At 38.6% G+C, this 16,210-nt stretch overlaps 1 protein-coding gene across 1 annotated transcript in view; it reads left to right on the forward strand.

Annotated features, from left to right (window-relative positions):
* Window positions 1-7,079, forward strand: part of LOC139468237 (small ribosomal subunit protein mS37-like) — a 31,423-nt gene extending 24,344 nt beyond the window's left edge. Inside the window, exon 4 of the mRNA XM_071250070.1 lies at window positions 6,942-7,079. The gene's annotated coding sequence lies outside the window, so the exon portion shown is untranslated. The remainder of the gene's footprint in view (window positions 1-6,941) is intronic.
* The last annotated feature ends 9,131 nt before the right edge of the window (window positions 7,080-16,210 follow it).

A 16,210-nucleotide genomic window follows, 5' to 3' on the forward strand; every position in this document is an offset into this window, starting at 1 on the left:
GTGAAGACAATTTTATGCTAACAATAGTGTGTCATGTTGACTTTCAATAAGTAGCATATGCCACAATTTCGTTCTTTCATTGAATTCCTCCACGATGTATCATATATGGTTAATATGTTTTGTATAATGTTTGTGAAAGCTAATGGAATACTGAAATTTTGTTTGAAAGGCATTACTTAGAAGTTGACGGATGATAAGGTAGACACTATTTTATGGATAAAAACTTAATTAATACTGTGAAAATCAACGTTTCCTTTCTTGACAACGGTATAAGGATCTATACAGAAACGTCACTTTCCACAGTATTAGAGAAGTGGTTATCCATAAACTTATGTCTACCTTGTCATGGAATATTGGTAACTGATATTGAAGGTTAAATTCACTCTGATGGTCATGCACCAAAAAATGTATTATGTTCATGATAACTTGAGTGTTTACTGAAGTAGAAAGCCATTTGGATGACAATGCACACGACATGTATTTTCCCCCGGTGGAAGTAATGTCATTAATTCAGTGATATGTTATACTTTCTTATTATGACATTTTAAAAAAAACTTGTGTGTATGATTTCTTGACAATATATTAGTATTATTAATTCATGAAAAATCAAACCATTTTCCCACGCTATGATGATGACTGTATTAAAGTGAGTATCTGTCATATGTCTTATTTGTGTGAAATGTCAAGATCACTTTGAAGGTATTTCATGGTCAATTACCTCTGATGAAGGTCAAGGTCACCAGAAAATTTCGTCAAATCATGAAATACTTGATTTACGGTTTATGATAAATAGGAATATTTTCAAGGTTTAATATTACTATGCCAATTTCTACTATACATTGGAAGACAGTATAATTCAGACTGTATTTACAGTTTGGTGTAATTTGCTGCATAAGGTTGCTTCCCTTAGTCATGCCACGATCCGCTGGTAAGTTGAATCCCAGATTCCCTGATTATGACTCTTGGTACCTCGGTTTGTTAGTCTCCCCATAGTGGTAAACTCTTAGCTGATGATATACCATATTCACTGAAATAAGCCTTTGGGCACTAAGAAATTCTGTGGGGAGTGGGCATATCATACCATGCATGAGTTAAATTTGTTGTCAGTGATAGAGCGGTATTGAACAAAATTAGTTCAAATGACTATGAAACTAAAAAATTGTGATGCTATGATGGTTATTGGGAATTATAATACCATATAACACTGCTGTTTTCTGTAAGATGTCTGTGATCTGTGTAAATATGGACTGTCTTTTAAATCAACAGTTTTAGTAGTGGGCGCTTATACTTATAAACTGGTCTTGAAGTTGGTGAGGGGATGCTTCCTGGAGCAGGGAGCAGCAAATATGGTACCTGAAATATTGTTCCAACTTCATCACTCACATTGGTGTTGGAACATTTCGTTGCTCTTTTATTTATGATTTTGAAGTTTCAATCCATGCAAATCTGACAAATGTTAACATGCTTTGATAGTTTTAGTTATGAGGTTTCTGTCCATTTAAATAATTTCATATTTCAATATGTTTTCAAAATTGTCCAACTTTTAGAATCCTCATGACCGAAATTGGTGATATGCAGTTATAACATGATAGCCTCAAATTCAAGCAGCTCAAATAGTTTCATTTCAAATAGCTTAAGGATTCTCAATTACAAATTAGAAATAAAATGCCATATAGATAGAGCAAATTTACTTGGCAAGTGTTATTTTACTGGGAAAGTCAATCATCTTTTGTCTCAATTTGAAGTAATTATTGAAAGGCTAATTACGTCAGTCATTCTCATGAGTAGCTATACGTGGCAAGAAAAACAATTATAACTCCAATAAACGTGATTTAGGAGTACTCTTGATTCATTATAGATGTAGCCAGAGAAAGATGGCCTCTACAATGGGATTCTTACATGCATTATTAAGTAGGACTTGCAGTGTTAGATAGCCTCATAGCTATGTGGGGATTGTGTCATTTGTCTTTTAGCTCACCTGGCCAAAACACTTGGGAAGCAGATTGGCTTGTATTGCTTTTCATATTGACAACTCCTTTTAAATTTGTTTGATGGACTCTGGGAGATTCATATTTCTTCATAGTATCAAAATATGAATTAAAGATGGCATTCAGGAAGCCATCTTTGATTATCCAAAATGTTTTTTTCAGAGAAAGCTATGGCATCTGTGGTCCTTTATTTGTTGAGGGATTCTTGATTTAAAAAAAAAAATATGGTAATATTGGCAATTTGGCAGACATAAACTTGTAATAATGTTTTGGAAGAAGACTTGTTTGAAATGAGCTTTGCTGCTTAACAAACTTAACAGTTCCTTGTATGATAGCGCAAATGACAGCATTAAAATTCATTCCTGGTTCTTGATGTGCACACTTGGATATTTTTACTCACAGAAATACATTTTGACAATGTTTCTTAAAAGAGTGCCAGTGAAAAATGTACTTTTGCACATGTAAAGTGGACAAGTACATGGGAATAAACATATGAGCATGCACAGTGCACATGCATAATGCACAATATCATTCACACAGCTGGGATTTGGATATTGTAAAGGGTATAAACAATTTCAAAGAAAAGGAAGGGGGAAAGGTTTCTAAACTACAACTGCTTATTATCTAGCTCATGGTGAAGTGAGATTCACAGATTTCTAAGATGGATCAAATGTATTTCTCTTGTTGGGACACCTAATTTCCAAAAGACACTCCTGAAGATCTTCTATGTGAGTGTCCCATGGCATACTTGCAAACAAAAACAATCTATATCTGTTTGACAAAATTAGCAACTTCATACTGAGTCTTTTAAAGAATCTAATTGCTGTACCTGTAATTTATGATAACATCGATGAAATTGGATACATATTAGCAGACAGCTTTAGAATGTAATCATCTAGGTGCTTGCTCAGTGAGTGTTATCAATCATCACTGTTGTTGAGGTCAGCTCATACCTGTTTCATAACAGTTTTATAGTATCTGGGATTCCAGGGATCATTCTTATCATGGAGTAATGGCTTTGTTATGTCTAGACTATTTATATTGTTGATATTATTATATTTAATGTAGATAATCTATTATGTCAATCTATTTACTTCATTTATTAAATGGGAGGCACGGGTGGCCCAGTCGTCTAAGGCGCTGCGATTCGCTGCGCAGGGTTGCGTCCCTTGGGCACACCAGAAACCTATGATTGTGGGTTCGAATCCCGGTTCGCCCCGATTATGTTTCAAGGTTTGTCAGCACCATACCCGTGCTCGTGGGTTTCACTGAAGCAGTAAACGTCTGTGACCTGCGTCACTTCGGGCTTTCCTCCCACATTAAGCTGACACGCCGCGATATAACTGGAATACTGTTAAAAGCGGCGTTAAACCAAACTCACTCACTCACTCAATCACTCACTCATTTTTTAAATGACAGTTGTCAGGTCAGAATTTAACTGTACCTGTGAAGATTTAAGTTAGAATAGGTTTTCAGCGACCCATGCTTGCAGTAAAAGGAGACTTGTTGTGGGTGGTCAGGATCACTGATTTGGTGTATGCATGTCATAGTATCCCAACTGCATAGATCGATGCTCATGATATCAATCATTGGATTGTCTTTTCCAGATTCAGTTATTAACAGACTGCCATCATATAGCTTGAATATTGCTGAGTGTGGTGTTAAACAACAAATGTTTCAGAACATAGGTAGGAATAAATAAGATCAGTTTCTATTGAGAAAGGTGAGCTACATGACCTTCATGCTATATTTGCTTTTCATCTTCAATGTTCTGCGTTCTTGTCAAGCATGTAAGGCGGAGAGCTGATGCTATCAATGCTGTCTGTTTTGATAAGCCACTTAGTGTTATATAAATGGAGAGGTGTTAGTCGAGAGATTCGATGTGATAACAATAATTGTTATTGTTTACTGTTGAAGGCCGAAGCCAACAGACACTAGGAATGTCCATGTCAGAGCCACAACCTGATGCTAGTTGTAAGCTGTCAGCTACACTAGGATCGGGTCGTCACATGGTGTGACTTGGTTGATGGTGGGGCAGCCAAAAGGTGGAATTGAAGAAATGTCATCTGATAAATACGATATTTGAAAGGTAGCAACAGAGTTATGTAAGACTGTCATTGAAATATCTGTATATTGTTACAAAGTTTCCTGATACAGTAGTAGTACATGAAAGGAGAGTAGTGATACAGGTTAGAAATATTGGCAAAGCCGAGGCCAAGTATTTATGTATTTGTCAAAAACATAGGACTCAGAGAGAAAACATTCATTAGAGGTAACGAGTTCATGTGGGGGGAAAGTCTATGGAATTTATCACTCTTGGCAACACAAACTGACAAACCTATGCTGCTGACAAACCTAGAAACAATATTTGGTCATATCTCAGATTCAAACCCATGATCAAGGCTTTCTGGTAAGTAACTCTGCACAGCAAAGTGCGGTGCCTTAGAAGACTGGGCCATCTGTGCCTTTCACATTGAAGAGAACATTTGAGAAATGATCCAATAATTGTCCCTCGACCAACTTGTTGACCTATCTGTAAGTAATTATTGTATGTGCCCCTACTCTAAGCAGAAGTGTTTACATAAAAGTCATTATTTTCTATTGTATAGTTGTTTGTTCGTAGGAAAACACATCAGTGTAGAAAGGGTTTATAATTGCTGGTAACTATTATCATAAAGTTTGTTCTCTACTGCTTGATTTCCGACAGCAAATTTCCCTCATGTATGGTTTTAATAAGTGCCCCATTTGTCATTTTATAGTGATCCAAGGCACTATTTACAGTGAATATGAGAGTGGTAATACAGCTGTATCACCAGCTGATGTTTTATATTTATATATATTACAATATGTGTTAGACAAAATAATGCTGCGGAAATTTCAAATTATTTGTCAGATTTGTCAGGTTTGTCAGGAAATGTATCTAAGCACTGTAGGGATCTTTTCATCAAATATTTATGGTATTGGAGGTTGTGGAGGGTCCTGTAGGCTTGCTCTTATCTTAAACATTCACAAGCCCAAGAAGTGATAATGCATAAAGACACCCACAACATTCTACTTGCCCTCAGGATACAATCACCATTAGACAGTGAGTGAGTGAGTTGGGTTTAACGCTGCTTTTAACATTATTCCAGTTATATCACAGCTTGTCAGTTTAATGTTGGAGGAAAGCCTGAAGTGGTGCAGGTCTCAGATGTTCACCACTTCGATGAAACACACGAGCACGGGTATGGTGCTGACACACCTAGAAACATACCGGTAATCAGGGCAAACCAGGATTCAAACCCACAATCAGGTTTCTGGCATGCCCAAGGGATGCAACTCTGCAGAGACGACTGGGCCACCCGTGCCCCCTAATTAGACAGAGTGCCTAGGCCTAGAGGACTATCTAAAGACCCCTAAATGTTGACATTTAACAAATAGGGATTTGATAAGAACCTTTTGACATTCATGTTTAATTTTTGTGCAAACTTAAATGAACTGTATTTTATCCCTTGTACCTAAATGAGAAACCCCTTGAAATAGATAAAAATAATTTCAGATGACCCTTGTGATTGCAGTCTGTCTATATATCTAATGAATAGTTCAATCATCATTTTCTTTTGTGACTCCAACTATTCCTCAACAATGGCCTGGGGTTGTGTAGCAAAGCTTGACAAGGGCAGGTAATCACCCTGTTTTGTGAAGCACTGTTGTCCTGTGTTCCTCAGTCGGGGGGATTGACTTACAGCGGCGGGGTCATGTGACACAGAGGGGGAGCTACGATCACCAATTACACCTAATTTCTCGAACCAGACACTGCAGATACGAGAGGTGGGAGAAAAAGACCCAAATATACTCATAGCTTGTGACTCTTGTTGCCTCAGACAGCGGATTGAGTTTCGTCATGATTGAGAGAAAATCTGAGGGTGTCTTTGTGAATACACAGGTGAATGCTTGTATTTAAGATTTGTCTGATCTGTGCAAGTTTTTCAGATAACATGCTGATTTGATTGCTTGATTGCATTTGTAAGGATATTAATGGGTGGTCTGTCGACGTAAAGTTGTACTGCAGGTGGCAATAGAGAGGCCCCGTCCCTCTGTACGCCCTTATTTGGGACTGGTGAAAGAGGTACGGGTCACAATTTGTACACGTTTAGAAACTCTGATCATATTTCACAAGGACCGATCTTAAATCTTTTATTGCGTTAACAGTCGAACACTTTTGTTAATTCGAATGTGAAACCTGTCATCGTTACTTTTCAAAATCAAAGTGTGAATGAAATTAGGGTATCTTTGCTGTGTGCTATTCATGCATCCAGTTATTATGAAGAGGTTTTTGCCTAGAGCAACTTGTACATCTGAGGCCTAATGATCTTTGCTTCATAAACAAGCCATAAAAGTCAAGACTTAAAAAATAAACCAAGCATTTGACAATTTTCAGCTTCTGGATGAAAACTGATTAATCATGCGACGAAAAGGGAATAAAATTATTGTACAATAAATCTGTTGTGAAATGTTAGGCATTGATGTATAAATGAAGTAAGCCACAAGATTGTGAATTCCCCTTGTTGTGAACCTACCCGTGCTACCTGATTATAGACACACCTGAGAGACTTCAAAGCAACAGGTGCAAGCTGTACAGGTAAGCTGCATCAGTTAATGAGCACTGAGCAGCAACTTAATTGAGTCATCTGTCCCACAATCACTCACTCAAGGCATCATAGTAACCTGGCACCTGCGATGCCCCTACTCCACAACAATAGGCGACATAACCTCAATTTGAGGTGTCATCGCCTCTTGAACTCTCTGTATGGCCTCCCGGTGAAGGCTTTCTGTTTCACTGTGGCTCTGGCTTATACCATACTCTCAATGAAAAGCCAACTTTAATAGGAACCCTAACAGCAATAGGATTGAGGTTTGCTTTTAAGGATGTTGTTGTGGGCTTGAGTTTCAAGTTTTGTTTTTGTTTTGCAGGCTAATTTTGGCATGAATGGAGTCTGTATGGAGGTATCTCTGGCAAGTGTGAATAGAAAGGGACATGGCGAAGATCCTCGACCTCCTGTCATACACTTCACAGCTTTGTCCTGATTTAGATAGAAAAGCATGTACACTCGCGGAATCCTATAGATTATTTTTATGAAAATAAACATCTATACAAAGAACACCTGTTCATCTTTTATATTGGGCACCTGTATTAATATTTTGCTAACAAAACGACTGGAGTTGACGGGATGATGAGTGTTTGTCTGTGCGTCGTCAGTGTAAACCAGGGTATGTAACTACGCCCCCCTCCTCGTCATCTCAGCTGCACCAACTCGGCAACACGTGCCCCATTGCCACTGGTTACTACTCGTATAAAGGAATGCTTGTTTATTAATTATAGGAGGCTTAGGACATTTTTTAGCTACTGTATTTCACTTTCCTGTCCTTAACGTGGAATTCTGTTCCCCTTATCAAAATACTGTGTTTGTTCAGTAGAAGAACTATATCAGTTTTATTGAAATCTATATTTATGTCATTAATGAGTGTGAAATGTTCAAATTTTGGGGGAGTCAGGATTAGGATCAGTCCCTAGCAACTCGTGGAATATTAATGAGTGCAGCGTTAAGAACAAACACACACTCTCTCAACTGGTGTTGTCTATTGTTGCTTGTGGTATCAACTGCTGGTTGAAGACAGGATTATTTACAGACTGCCATGTGCTGGACTTTTTGTGACTGTCTGAAAACAATATTCAATCAAGAGACGGCTCAGGAAACAGTTAATATGTCCCAGCATTGGACAACACAAACTGATAATTTTCCCCTAAATATATCCCGCATTCTCTTGTTCATGCTTGTACTTATGCTCTTTTCATGACCTTTTGCAGAAATTCTGTCATGAATATGTATCTACTCTGCTTATTACGTCCCGACAGACCCATGAAGATCAGGGTTGAGAACAGGTCTTCAGCAACCCATGCTTGCCGTAAGAGACTTTGCTTGATTGTTGTGAGAGGCGACTAACAGGATCAGGTGGTCAGGCTCACTGACTTGGTTGATGCATGTCATTGTATCCCGATTGCGTAGATTGATACTCATGATGTCAATCACAGGATTGTCTTGTCCAGACTCTACTATTTACAGACCACTGTCATAAAGCTGGAATATTGCTGAGTGCGGCATTAAACAACAAACAAACAACAAACAGTGCTGGCAATACCAGCTTACTTCTTGTCTTCTAAGGGAATGTTTTATTTCAAATAACTACTTTTCGTGAAATAAGTTTGGAGAGAAATGTTAGCGTTTACTACTGTCTACCCACCAATCGTGTATTATCTTAAAAGCTTAATGTCAGGTCAAACACATTGCCTGATAATAATCAAACATGCATACATAACATTTGAAAATGATACTGATTGTATCATCCAAATTGGAGAAATAAATATGGTTCTAAAGAGTTGTACAAATTGTATCCATTCTTGAGTAATGGGATGAATATACAAATGTTGAAGAGCCATGAGCCTAACCCACCGTTTGCAAAGTAGAAACAGATAGATATTAAAACGCTTTTTGTTATATGTTTTCTTTTTAAGAGTTAAACTAAAACGACAAATTTTGTTCTAACTTTGCATCATGGCATATTGGCCTATTGACCAAGAAAAATAGTTATCAAAGTGATCTGTCAGAAGTCAAATACCCAGGTAATACAAACTCCCCGTCAAGTCAACTGTCTTATGAAAGTGAGTATTCATAATGAATTATTAGACCGCCTTAAAGGTCTAGTGGTAGAGCGTCCGCCAGGAGAGCGGAAGGTCCGGGGTTTGATCCCCGACCGCGTCATACCAAAAGACGTTAAAAGATGGTACTTATTGTTACCCTGTCTGGCCCTCGGCATTAAGGGGCTAAAATTTACAGTCTTAAAACATGACAGTAGATACTAGATACATGAAAACTTGACACTTTCGATGAGATGATTTATTTTGAAATATTGTACTAGGTATCTTTTGGAAATATCTACATATGACATTGTCCTCAATGCTCACCATATTGGACAGTTTATGTCTTTGCTTCAATCAGAATGTTTTTCTCTTGTGATCTTAGTGATCTGGCAAGGTTGTAAGCACCAATGTTGCATTACATTTTCCTTTGAAAGGCTTCCCTTGAGTAGTTGTTTTATTTTCCTGTAAACAGTCTTGCTTTAAATAATTATATAGGGCGGGTAAAAACTAAAAGGACTTCCTCTGATCATTGGCCATTTGCTATTCAAAATCAATTTTTGATTTAACATGAAATAAGTTACATACTTGTACATATGTCTGAACATATACTATAGTTCAGCATGTAGATACATTCCTGAAGAAATTAGTAATTGGGTTTTTTTTAAAGCTGGTTAGGGCACTGAACCAAACTGAAGCCAATCTTGATAATTCACAAAGATATTCCCACTTGCACAATGAATAGCATCTTGTAAAGACTGATGTCATACAGCCCATTTCATTATTCATGTAGAGTTCACATTGATCCAGGAATGGATACATCCGTGTTTTTTGTCAGGAATGTATGTTTTTATTTGTTATCTGATTGGCTGAGACTAAGATGTTTACAGGCAAGTCTTTGGCTTGTTTGTTGTTTAACACTGCACTCAGCAATATTCCAGCTATATGTCAGCATTCTGTAGATAATCGAGTCTGGACCAGACAGTCCCGTGGTTGACATCTTGAGCATCGATCTGCGCATTTTTGATACGATGACATCATCAACCAAGTCAGTGAGCCTGACCACCCCGATCCCGTCAGCCGCCTCTTACGACAAGCATGTCACCTCTTAAGACAGGCATGGGTAGCTGAGGACCTAGGGTATTCCAACCGGGATCATCACTGGCGACAGTCAAGATATGTACCGGTAGGCCCTCCTTCCGTCACAGCGCAGATGTGTGTTCCCATTACTCATACGGAACAATGTGTGAGGCACGTTAAGTTGCTTTGAGCACCCCAGCATTACTAATAGCCACATAAAACCGCCCTTACCCAATGTGTGTGTTACGTACATCAGTACATCAATTACAGTTACTTTAAAGGAACTTCTACTCGTAGACTAGCTTTGATATATTTGAATATTCTAAATTGAAAATGAAAGCGAGAAACACTATAAATAACACTCGCAAGTTACTTACAGTCTCAAAAGGAACATGATTTATGAATTTCAAAACCACCTGGTTTACTACACATTGAAAATACAAGGAAACCAAACCAGACCAGACAGATAGAGTTAACATTTGAAGTGGGTGTAATTTACCCTTATGGGGTACTGGGTTTCTAATGTCCCCGAGATGGTAGACAGACAGATTTATAAAAGTCGCGGGGTGCATATTTCCACATTTGATGTTGAACAATGAGTTAAAAAGTTTACTGACATACTACTGAGCAGTGTCTGAAACTCAGCAGAATAAACTGACAGCCTTAAGGGCCAGCACATTTTAAAAGACCGTAGGCCCAGTGGAAAAACCGTATGCCCAGTGGAAGAACTGTAGGCCCAGTGGTAAAACCGTAGTCCCAGTGGAAAAACTGTAGTCCCAGTGGGAAAACCGTAGTCCCAGTGGAAAAACTGTAGTCCCAGTGGGAAAACCGTAGTCCCAGTGGAAAAACTGTAGTCCCAGTGGAAAAACTGTAGTCCCAGTAGGAAAACTGTAGTCCCAGTGGAAAAAAACTAGTCCCAGTGGGAAAACTGTAGTCGTAGTCCCAGTGAGAAAACTAGTCCCAGTGGAAAAAACTAGTCCCAGTGGCGAAACCGTAGTCCCAGTGGGAAAACTGTAGGCACAAACATTTTAGCTGATGCAGGGAGACGTGCTCTTGCAACACAAATTACAAAACGCAACCAGTCAACCAGAAGTTTTTAGACTGACCGATGGCCAAATATTCAAAAGGAAAATAGAACCTGTAAATTATGTAATTCTCCATCTATTGCTGATGAATTTCACTACTTATTCAGATGTATTTTTTTAAAGAGAGAGGCAAACATATCACAATATTATACTGAATGGCCAAATATTATAAAATTTGTAATTTTTTTTATCAACAACAAACACACAGGATCTAAAGAATTTATCGAGATTTATGTAAAAATGTCCTTTAGTATTAAAAAGGCTAGGTAACCACATGTTGTTATAACTGCCATCATGTCTGCTATTTGTACATATACATAATTATTTGTTGTAATATGCTGTTGTACCGCCTTTTCTGGTTTTTTAGAATAAACTGATTCTGATTCTGAGACGTGCTCTTGCACCATTAATTACAAAACGCAACCAGTCAATCAGAAGTTGTTACTGCTACCATGCAAGCCGCGTCCCCAGAGACTGGGTGGTGATACATGAAGCCCACATTTATCGGGAAATCATCAGCTTGTAAAACATCTTTGTGACTACATGTCATTTGAAAGTTCCAATCCTACTGTTTATGAATATGAAAGTATGTTGGGTTTTTTATCAGATTACTTATAATAATGCTAAATAATTAATTGCTCATCAACAAAAAAACTGCAGGCCGTAAGGGCCTGCTGAAATTTAAAACTATCAGCCCGAGAACATATTTGTCGGCCTCGGGCCTAGGGGCCGATGTTTATTTCGAACACTTCTGAATGTATGAAGCGTGCTGTTATATAATTCGGGTCAGGTACATAGTTGGCTTGACCATCTTTATAACAGCAGCGTTTGTCATTTCTGGAACTTGTTTGGTGAACGTAAAGATGACGCGTCTCTAGTCGCTTATGTAACAAGTAGAAATGTATGCAAGCGATCAAAAGCACCAGGCATCCCTCTGGTGACCGTGTTGTCAGCCTTGGGACCGACAATGTTTACAGGTCTTTACAGTATTGTCACTACCCCAACTGTACAGTACATAAACCCTGTACACTCAAAAGAACCCACTGGTCCGATGGTAGACAACAAGACGGTGGAAACACGAATAGGTACATATACCCGGAACACAAGTGTCAAAACGTGTGGTGTCACACTGGGCAAGTGGCTTAGTTCAAATGTGCCTCTGTTCATCCAGCAGGGTACCCGACATGTAAGGTGGATGTAAAAGCCACCTAGCGCCCGTAGGTTAATTGGGTTGTATACTCCCCTGGGAGTTGAGATTAATAACTGGAATGCAAACATCCAATGGTCGGGGAACAAATAAAACCACGTTTGAACATGTACTAGTACCTGGATACCCGCGGTGTATAAATGTATGAGATAATAATATAGCTTCTAAGCCGGCAAAACGCAGTCATGGTCATAAGCAATTACATGAACTGAATGACGCAATGGGAAATCCTAAAACGTTCTAGTAAAAAATATAAAGCCTAACTGGTGATGTTTCACCATTAATGAAAATATCTCCTGAAACTTGATTTAGCTATTTTAAACACCTGTTTGCTGGAAGCCGAAATGAACACATTAACAATTCAACTTTCGATGATTATGTCACGTGTAACCAGTTTGACTGGTCAGCTTCTGCCAATAAATTGATGAAGAGTGGAGTACATGCTAGTAGGATCAAACTAAGGGCTCATCAGGTGAATAAGAGAAGATTACGTAATTGTCGAAATGTTTAAATAATCAGGCAGTTTTCTTTTACCATTTCTGGAAATATTATTAAATTCTCTATATGATAGGGGAGTTTACAATGTCTTGGTCATTATCCCATTTTCTAAAAAAAAACCGGAGATGAAACCCTACCTGAAAAAAACCAGTGCTACATCTCTACTTAGTGTTCTTTTGGAAAATTGAACACTAATATCTTAAATAATAGACTTGTATTTTGGGCTGATTGCTGTGACAAAATTAGAGTAGAACAAGCTGGCTTTAAAAGAGGAGGTGAGATGAGGTGAAATGGGGTTTAACGTCGCGTCCAAGATTATTGCACTTATATAGCGACGTGCATGTACGTGTGTGTGTTTGTGTGGCTGCTTGTACTAGTCCGGACTGATGCCGATTTATAGTGCTAGCCCACTGAGATACCATGCCGCATTTTAACATGAATACCCCACTCAGACCCCACTCCGAGCCGACCAGTCCTTGTTTTAGCCCCTTGATGCCGAGCGCCAGACAGGGTAACAACAAGTACCATCTTTTAACGTCTTTTGGTATGACGCGGTCGGGTATCGAACACCGGACCTTCCGCTCTCCTGGCGGACGCTCTACCACTAGACCACGGAGTCGGTCTTTAAAAGAGGAAACTTTTTACCGTGCAGGCACTTATTTGCAAATACCTATGAAAGAAAAAGAAAAAGGTAGGGGGGGGGGGGGGGGGGGGGGGGGGGGAGGGGGGATTTTTATGCCTGTCTTATTGGTTTTTCAAAAGCCTTCGATTCTGTCAACAGAGTATTTATTCAGAAAGAATGGCCTTGGTACAGAAATGGATAAAGTGTTGTGATCTATGGGCCAAAATATGAAAGCCTGCGTGCATAAACCGAAAATGTAAATACAGTAGTGTTTCAATGTCCTTTAGTACAGCAAGGTTGTGTTCTAAGTCCGTTTTGGTTTTCATTTTTTGAATTGGTAAATAAAATAACGTCCTCTTGTACAAATGGTATTCAGTTATTCCTGGAGCTTTGCCGTATTGTTATAGGCTGATGATGTTGTCCTTTTTATACTGAAACTGGACTCCAAAAGCAAATCTATATTTTAGAGAATTATTGCAAAACATGATCTCTTCAACTAGATTTAAAACAACACAAGAATCATTAAAATGAAGGCCAGCTTTTTAGAACAGAAAAGTAGTTTTACCAATTTGCCCGAATCAAAGTTTCATCATCATATCATGGTATGATATTATCTAGGAGTCTCACTTGGTAAGCATCATATACAACCTGACTCTGCAAACTAAGAAGGCAGTTTATTCAAGTTGGAAAATCTCCCATGTATTCGTATTCACTGTATAGCCAACGTTTTTATGTGAAAAGTATTTCAGCGCAGTTTATTCAAGTTGGAAAATCTCCCATGTATTCGTATTCACTGTATAGCCAACGTTTTTATGTGAAAAGTATTTGACCACTGTACGTATATATAAGAAAATTAAGAATAGCATTATCGCAATTTCGATGTGGTTATTATGATCTAATGTTTTATGAAAGACTAGCTTCTACAGAATTTGGCTACGTTTATACATCATGTAATGTCAACACGTTAACTATAATCATCGTACTCGTACTACGGGTCTTCGGCAAACAGTTCAGAAATAAACAAGCGGCTCAACTTGTCCGCCTCGTTCAACATTGGCAAAACGGCCCCGTAAAAAAATTATTATATGCATAGTATATATCCACCACGGAGTAATATACTCGGGGTTCCTGGTTGTAATCCCCAATCATAGTGTATTACATAGACATATTGTGATAAATATTTTGGACTCATTACCTACATTCCATAACTTCTTACATAATGTCTCTGTAAACTGATTAGGTGGCTGGTTTCAGAGTCATGTCATTCAAATCAGGCTTGAGGTGAAATGGGGTTTAACGTCACGTTCAAGATTATTTCACTTATATAGCGACGTGATTGCCCCTTAATGTCAAGCGCTAGGCAGGGTAACAACAAATACCATCTTTTAACGTCTTTTGGTATGACACGGCCGGTTATCGAAGCCCTGACCTTCCGCTCTCCGGGCAGACGCTCTACCACTAGACCACAGAGGCGGTCTGGCCATATTCCCGTATGTTATGATATTTTATTATGACATACGGGAATATGGCGTTTATCATAATAGTAGGGAGATAAACATGTAATTCACTCGATAATCGAGGATGCTTGCTACAGAGTCCAGCAACCTGATAGGCAGGTCGCCGTCTTGTTAAAAACAAAAGAAGTCCCGAGCGCGTACGTGAAAGCATCTTGACAATATGAAAGATAATGATCTAGTGGTCCTAATGGGCTTCCATATTTACGACCACGACGATGTCATAATGGTTGACTCTACGTCACTCTTTCAAGTTACATGGCGGAGATATTGGAGTGTTATAACTTTCAAAGCTGATTCTGTCAGAAGAATATTACGTCATACCGCTGAAATAAAATATCATCCCGTTTTCCAGATTTCACAAATTGTCACCACAATAATAGGATGACGTTTTCCTACTTAATAAAACAATGGATAATATATCATAAGGCAACTCAGACTTATAATTTGTCGCGTCAATACCTTGGTGTAGGGACATTAGTCATGAGTACGTTCTTTACATACGTCGGGATGTCTGGATGTACACAGTAACGTTTAATATACACATAGCGCTGTTGCGTTTCCTGTCTTTAGTCCTTCTTGAGTAGCAAGAAGGATCCTGCTCGCCCTTTAACACATGATTTAACAGTCTCAGGGGAATAATTCATTTAAAAGAGCGTTATAACATATTTAAAGTTCATCGATTGTGCTGAACTATTAGCATTAACGAGATGAGAAGAGATTTCAGTGAGATACAGAGAGCGAATTTGGTTTATCGCCGCTTGAACAATATCTCATTTTACATCACGGTGTGTCAGATAAAGTTACATGAAATCCAAAATTGACGCATATCCGCCGACTCGTTTTCCATTTATTCCAACCTAAAAGCTACGGAATAGTGCTGAAAAAATCCGAGGAATAAAATCTGTGAACAAAATAACCAGTCTTTGGCATCATTCTTCGAAGATGATACTTTTTTATGTTTACCGCTTTGCTGAAACGCACGACCACGTGTAGGGTGGGGAAAAACAGAAGATTCAGAACCAGGGCGAATCTTGGATTCGAACCCCTGGGTGTACACAATGTCTGTGTCAATGGACACTATCTAGAAATTTCTAGATATTATGTTGAAATTTCAAGAAACTAAGTTGAAATTTCAAGAAACTAAGTTGAAATTTCAAGATACTATTTCAAGAAATTTCAAGATAGTATCGAAAAAAACACACAAAAAACAAATGACCCTAAAAGGCTTCCGTAGGAATGTGTCTCATCGTACCCCAACTGTATTAGGCGTTGCTCATACTTTCAACCACTGGTGTGACTGGTCCACACTCGATTTTAGCAGACCGCTGTGATAAAGCTGTGATAAAGATTACAGAGGATTGCGGATGAAGTCAACAAACACGGACTGACACATTGATTGGGAGACAATATAATTCACTGATTCTCGAGGCTTGGGAAACCCTGGTAACGACACTACCCCCTTCATAAGGGTAATGCTGTCCTTTCCCATATGTCAGAAAGAGTAATGTCCCCTAGATCCATTCAAAGTCAGAAGGCG

The sequence above is a fragment of the Haliotis cracherodii genome, unplaced genomic scaffold, assembly GCF_022045235.1.
Source record: "Haliotis cracherodii isolate W230 unplaced genomic scaffold, xgHalCrac1.p SCAF_2, whole genome shotgun sequence".
Classification (NCBI taxonomy): domain Eukaryota; kingdom Metazoa; phylum Mollusca; class Gastropoda; order Lepetellida; family Haliotidae; genus Haliotis; species Haliotis cracherodii.